Raw genomic sequence first — 6971 nt, 5'->3', positions numbered from 1 at the left:
CGGAAGGGGAAGGGAACCCGGGTTTTTAGAGGGGGTATACAACTTGGAATAAGGTTTTGAGGGTACAAATTTTGGTACAAACAGCATAACTTTCTTACAGACAGGTTCAACTGGCATAACATTTTAAACAGCATAACTTTCTTAACAAATGACAGACTGTGTAAAAAAAGGGAATTTCTTACATTTCATTCATTTCACACTCCATGGGCTTCTGATTTGAATGGCCATGTGCTGGCTTGGATAGCATGAGAAACGACTGCTCAGTTTAAAATTCTAGAAGTTTATTAAACTTTTAACAAATCCAACACAGGACTGAATAAGGAAAACTACAGCGCCAAGAGCATGGGACTAAACTGCCATGTGCTCGACCACAAATGGCCGCACCACCTTCATCCTCCTGGTGCTGCATCAGGTAACCCTGGCCCCGCCCACGGTCCGTCAGTCAATTCTTCTTCACCGCCCCATTGGTGGAGACTGCTTTGTTGCATTGTGATTGGAGGTGAGGCGGCCATGCCCCGACCCCGGCCCCCAGCCGGCCCGCCCCCAATGCCCTGGCTCCCAAGGCCGTGCGGCGCCCCAGGAGACACGGCGGAGGGGAGAGAGGACGGCGGGGAGAGCGTGTCACAGTAACGGAGCTGTACATCAATAAAACTTCTCTTAACGTACACATAATACCCATCCCTTCATTGTCACAGCCAGCTACTGCATTACCCGTCTGTAACAGTAGGATGTGTTTACTCCTAGGTTTCAAGAACAAAGTACAGCCTGTTATGAGTCAGCTGCCACCTGTCTGATGAGCTGCTCCACTCTGGTTGAAAAATAACCCCTAAGTTACTTTACTTCAAGAGCCCTTGTCTTTAATAAGTACTTTTAACTTCTACATATGAGGCAAAAAGGGCAGGTGAAGGGCTCCAGTGGTTTTGTGATGTGTGCTAGACTGGGGGAGGGTATCTATAACTAGATTATATTCCAGGTGGTGTATGCTCCCACATCCTCTCACTCTGCAGCCTGAAAGCTGTACTGGATGAGTCCTGCAGTAAGAGCTGCAAGGGCAACATGCAGGGGAAGAGAGCCTAGAGAAAATATTTATACTGACATTACCCATTTTCCACCTGTCCTGCCTGAAACTAAAGGGGCATTCAGCCTGATGAATCTTTGCCATTACCTTTTCTAGTTAAAAACTTAAGTACAACCTGTTTTTTGTCACAGTGAGATGCTCACTTGGTATCAAAGAGCGTTGTAAATCTCCTAAAAGCTGAGGATTAGGAGTTTATTCCACCAAGAGTATACTGTGTAAAAACCTGCTTAAAAAACTGAGCATGCTACACAAACAGCCACAGGCTGTTTAAAACCTTTCTAACCTTTGTTTTAACAACTGCTTTAAAACTGCTTTGTTTTATTAATTCGTGGGGCAAATCTGTATTTATACAACTCAGTAGGATGCCCTAATAAACTCCATGAACTCACCTTGAGGCTACCTCAGGTATCTTTTCAAAGAATCATTACTTGGACATGTTTACAGTTAATCTTCATTTTCCTAATACATTTGAAAACACTGGCATTGTGTTTAGTAAATGAAAAAAACCTTGTTACTTGTTTGTCATGTGGCAACCTGAACCACCTCACATAGACCCAATTCTGTGCCTGCCACAAGTTGGGTACATGGTGCCTGAGCTCAGGACCCTTCTGGGTGGGTGCTGTTCATCCTGTAGGATGGCACTCTGGAATTTAGACTTTGCCCTATAGCCTAAACACTAAACACAGCAGTTTGTTCTAGAGCTGTGGGGAAGGGAGAATTGTACTGCTGGATCCATGCTGGAAACTCGCTTTGACGAAAAATGGTTTAATCCTGTATTTACCCCCTTTGCAATGTGACTCATCTCAATCTGAGATTTATTGGACCCTAGTTACGTGGATAGACCAGATGGTTGTAGATCGAGAGGTGTTAGGCTGGAGTCATCTTTCTTAACTTGAGCTTTGAATTTCACAATAGATAAATCTGAATTTCTCACCCCAAGACTGCATTTGCAGCTGCTGATCCCTCCAGAGGACAATTCATTTGACCTCCCCCCTGTTCTTGTAGGGTGAATCACCCTCTGGATCGAGCCATTTGGTCTTGTGGACTGTTAAAGGAATTCTGCATGAGTTGTGCAAATTGGGGCTATTAATTTAGGGATGACGTGGGTTATGTCAAATGACCCATTTGGACCTGGATTTATTTTTATACATGGCATCCTGCATTGAGGCCTGAAAACCCAAACTCAATCAGAAGTCAGTATTTTAAGAACCCAATTTGTTTCTTTATGTCTGGAAGTGTTCACCAAACCAATTTGGTGAGCCTTGCACCCATATCTCCTAAAGTTACTTTTTCTCACTGTCCTTCAGCTTGCACCTGAAACAGAATAGGTCACGTGCTGGTCCTTCAGAGCTCCAGGACCAGGTGGTTTTCTAATGACACTTAGAGAAGATGCCAGCCAGACCCTGGAGGAGCATCAATAAGTGGCTGTGCTGACCCACAGCCAGGCCATCAGGGCCTGGAAAATAGAAGAGCAAACCTACTGGAGGTCACAGTGTTCTCCCTGCATGCTGTCACTGCTTAAAGAGTTAACAGGTACCTGCAAGGTGTTAGCATTGTTTGGAATTTGGTAAGTGGCTTTAACGTTTCTGTTGTCATTCTGAAGCAATTTATGGCAACAATGGAAAATTTTTCGGTTTGTGCTTGGGGAAGCAATGGTTGCTTGGTATTTACAAGACGTACATACAAAAATATGCTGCTATATATAGAAAAATATGCTTGATATAAAACAAACAAACAAACAAAAAAAAAAAAAAAAAAAAAAACACCAAAAAACCAAAACCACCAACGGAATTTGCACTGAGGGCTTTTAAACTGCTTAAGCAAAGTGCTTGTAAGTCAGCCTGTGGTGGGAATTATTATTGTGTACTCATTTATACAGTGAAATTATGGGCATGAGACAGTCACAAGCCCTCGAGTCACTGCAGCTTCATGAATGACTGATCTCCCTTTGTTATGTAAAAACTAAGTTCTGTTTCATGGCTGGGAATGTCCTGAGTAGCTTAATGACAATCAGTAACTTGGTAAGCTGAGCTTTTGCTTCTGACAGTGCTCCTGTACTGAGAGTGACTTCCAACTTAGGATAGCCCCTGAAATGGCTGTGAAGGTGCTGGTGCAAAGGCTCTCCCGTCACTTTTATCATGCAATGTCATATGCAGCCTCTGTACTTTACCCAAAATCCTAAACTTAGCTGGGCTGTTGTTCCAACCTTTGCTAGGACAGCTGGAGGAGTAAAAGTGTTAATGTGCAAAGCTGAGTATTTCCCAAAAAGCCCTAAGTATTTCCTCGGCAGAAAGATGGCACCCTATTCCTTTCAAGTGCAACAGGAAAGTTTAGTCTGTTTTCAGGCAGTTATGACCAAGAGAGCCCCAAGTCAGAGAGATGAGTCCTTTGTAATTTACAAAGCCAAATTAGGCTGGTTGATAGGATTTATTGTATTCTTATTTTTCAGCTTGTGTTGTGGAGGTGAGTCAGAGATTGGGGGGGGCGGGCTGTGAAAGGGCACGGTTTTTCTGCTCGCTTACCAAACCCAGGCAGTCCTTTAAGTGGGAAGAAAAGTTCCACTGACTATGTCTATGCAGCTGAATTTTAACAGTTTTGTCAAGAATTGCACAGTTTGCATTAGGACTGGATTTAATCTCTGCTTATGTTTTTTCCTGCTTTTTTATGCTCTAAGTCAAGCATCATAGAGAACAACAAGTGGGTGGGAACAGTGGTCTCAGTGCATAGATTCTCCAAGGAAAGTGCTGTCTTCTCTCAGGAATTGAGATGGGTTGCAGGGTGAGGCAGGTTTCCCAACATCTCCCTGGCATCTGAGGGCTGTCCTTCAGCCCTTGGGAGTCAGCAACAAACACTTGAACTATAGAGAATTTCTCAGTTCACCAATTTTTCATGCAGTGAGAGAGAGATAGTTTGGATATTACAAAAACTCAAAAGACACATTAATGGTAGAATAGATTGTAGTGAGAGGAGAGGAGTTTCCAGGCAAACATTATACCCAGATATGCTGTTTTTGGGTGGAAGATGGACTAGAGCAGATCTGCAAGCACGATCCAGCCAGCAGGGAGCTCTAACAATATCCAGGAGAGCACGAATTGATTCACACCTCTTGCCAGACTCAGATTGGGGGAGAGCCCACATGCTGTTTTCTGCTTTAGGTGGGCACATCAGCAGCATGCGCAGTGTCCAGGACCCTGGGACAGCTGGAACATCAGCCAGTTGTTGTCTGAAATACAGCAGGAGCTGAAACAGCAAAAACCTACATCCCTGGTCCTGCGCACCAAAGTGAGGGAAACAAGGGGAGTTAGTGAAAACTCCAAGCTGCATGGTTTGTCTTTAGCTGTAAAAACCGACACAAAGTCTGAACCTGTGGAAAAGTAGAAGGCAAGGCAGAAAAAAGAAGCTGAGGCAGCTCTGCCAGTTTGTAATAAACCAAAAAGAAATGGGCGATTGCAGCGCGTGGTCTGCATCTCTCTGCTTTAAGCTAAGTCAAGGCCTCAGTTTACACATTCGCAGCTCGTTAGAAGCCTTGGGCGTGCCCAGTGGTTTCAAAACACATCGTGCCAGAAACCAGGTGGTCAGGTCTGTCCACTCTTGCATTTGGCTGGCAAACACTGCTGCTGCTGATTCAGAGCTCACAAAAGAGATTCTATGCTTTCACGAGCCATGGAAGAGCTCAAGAAGGAGACCTGGATGTCTTTATAGTCCTGGTAGCAAGTTTACATTCTAGTGTTTAGTGGTAATTTGTATTTCTTTGGGAGCCCCATGACTGACAGGTGGCTGGCACCAGAAGCACAGGCACGGTAAATGACCCCTCCGGATTTTGGAAGCGAGTCTAGGAGCTGTCTGGGGCGTGTTGGTGGCTGCTCTCACACATACCAGAGATGATGATGGGATGAGCGAGATGGAGCAGGGCACTAGACCCCGTGGTTCTGGCCAGCTTTCATGATCTCAGGAGGGCAACGCTACTTCTGATCTCTGCCAAAATCATGTTTTGGGAGCAGGGCTCTCATTCCTGAGCTCGTGAGAGAAGCGTTTGAGATCAAAGAAGTCCCCATCCAAACGACATAGTAATTCTTGAACAGCTTTGGGAAGGGGAGTGGCACCTCCCTGGTTCTTCCCCAAAGCGGCGTGTGGCCAATTGAGGGCAACTCACTACACTTTTCCAGCTCCCATTCTCCACAGTCAGTAATTATTCCCTTGCCTTGCAGATGGGGGGACTGGATCAGCCCAAGATGACTGTGCCCATCCCCAGCAGTACCCAGCCTTTTCTCTGGGGGCTGCCTGTTCAGCTGGAAACCACAGTGCTGCTGGATGACGTTTTCCTCTCCTCCCACTGAATCAGCCTTTTATTTACTCTTTGGAATGCAAAGTAACAGGACACCTGTGAGTTTTATCTCTCTCCCAGTCTTTTGTAATGCTTTGGAAGTTGCCAGACCGGATTGAGCATTTGAGATGGGGTGGTTTCGGGGTTGCCTGGCAGGAATCTGGGAGGGCACTGTCGGTGAAATTTGAATTGAGAGTCGCGCTAAGAGCACAATCCGTGGGCCACACTACGGGAAGGAAAAGCCTTTGTCCCTGACTGAATCCGGCCCGTCGCTGGTGTGGATGGATGGTGTTCCTTTGCTAGAATTCCTAGCAACTGCCTCCACCAGAAGAATTTTCCCCCGCAGGCAGCCGGCCTTCATTCTCTATGTAAGCAGTTCTTCCCTTCTTTCACGTGCATGGCATTCCCAGGGTTGGGAGCTGACGCGGAAGGATCCTGCCTGCCCAGTGTTAGCTGGTCCTTGTCTGGGGGTCGAGCTCAGAGCGATTCAGCTCTTGCAACTGGCACAGATTCTGACCAAGCTGGGCTTGGTTCTCAGATTTCAGGGCTCTCCTTCGTCTCAAACTTCGGGTCTGCTCTCAAGATGCTATTGTGGCCACACTGAGACAACGCGAGGAGGATACAGCTTTTATTGGATAAACCGGTTCCAGCGGGAACAAACAGGCTTTGCGGCTGACTGCTGCCATTGCATGCGGGTGAGTGCCTTGAACTTTATGCTTTATCGCGTTTTCACCGTTCCTCAGATGGGCTCACCATCCTTCTGTCAGACATGGAAGTCTCTCACCAAAAAAAAAAACGCCTGTGGCAGAATAGGTTGGGAATTGTTATTGTATGTTTTGGGGCTGTACAGTGCCCAGGAGGGGACCTGTTCCCACCACGGTGACTCCGTAATAGCTGCAGCACAGCCACGAAGGAAATCCCTGTGCTCCAGCAACAGAGAAATGGGAATCCTAGTATTGAGGCCTCTACCCAGCTGCCTCCCAGCTATATAATATTTACATTTAGCACATGTGTCGCTTTCTGTTTTTCCCCACGGTGATTGTGTCCCCTTGTTCAAAGAGGGCTCATTAATTAGATTGTAAAATGTCAGTGGCTTGAATGGCAGGAAACAGCACTCACAGCTCTGTGTCGAACCAGGGATTTTGGATCTTCACATTTTGCCCTCATCATCCCCCCTGAGCACGGGTGTTTGCCTGGCATCAGCCTGGAGGAGACCAGTGGATGCACCAAACAGGAAAAATGTGTAGAGTGCAGGAGCAGTGGTTCAGCTGGGAGCAGCTGCTTGTACCCAAAATATGCTGTTTCACGGGGGTGTTAAGACTGGCTGCAGCCAGGCAGGTAAGGGAGTGGCTGTAAAAACAGCGCTGGGCAGGGCTGGGCATCAGCGGGAGCGCTGAGAGCTCCTGACATCAGCAGCCTGACTAACACGGCACCTTTTCAAGAGGAGTACCTTAAATCCAGGGATGCTTCCTCCTGTGCTGTGTTCCGCGGTGGGTGGAATTCTGGCAGCTGCTGAGGTGGCAGGGAAGGTGGTGGTTCATGTGTTCCTAAGGGAGCACAGAAGTTACG

This window comes from Sylvia atricapilla, chromosome 23 (assembly GCF_009819655.1).
Source record: "Sylvia atricapilla isolate bSylAtr1 chromosome 23, bSylAtr1.pri, whole genome shotgun sequence".
Taxonomy (NCBI): domain Eukaryota; kingdom Metazoa; phylum Chordata; class Aves; order Passeriformes; family Sylviidae; genus Sylvia; species Sylvia atricapilla.
The sequence above is the reverse complement of the archived record's forward strand: the minus strand, read 5'-3'. Positions refer to the sequence as shown.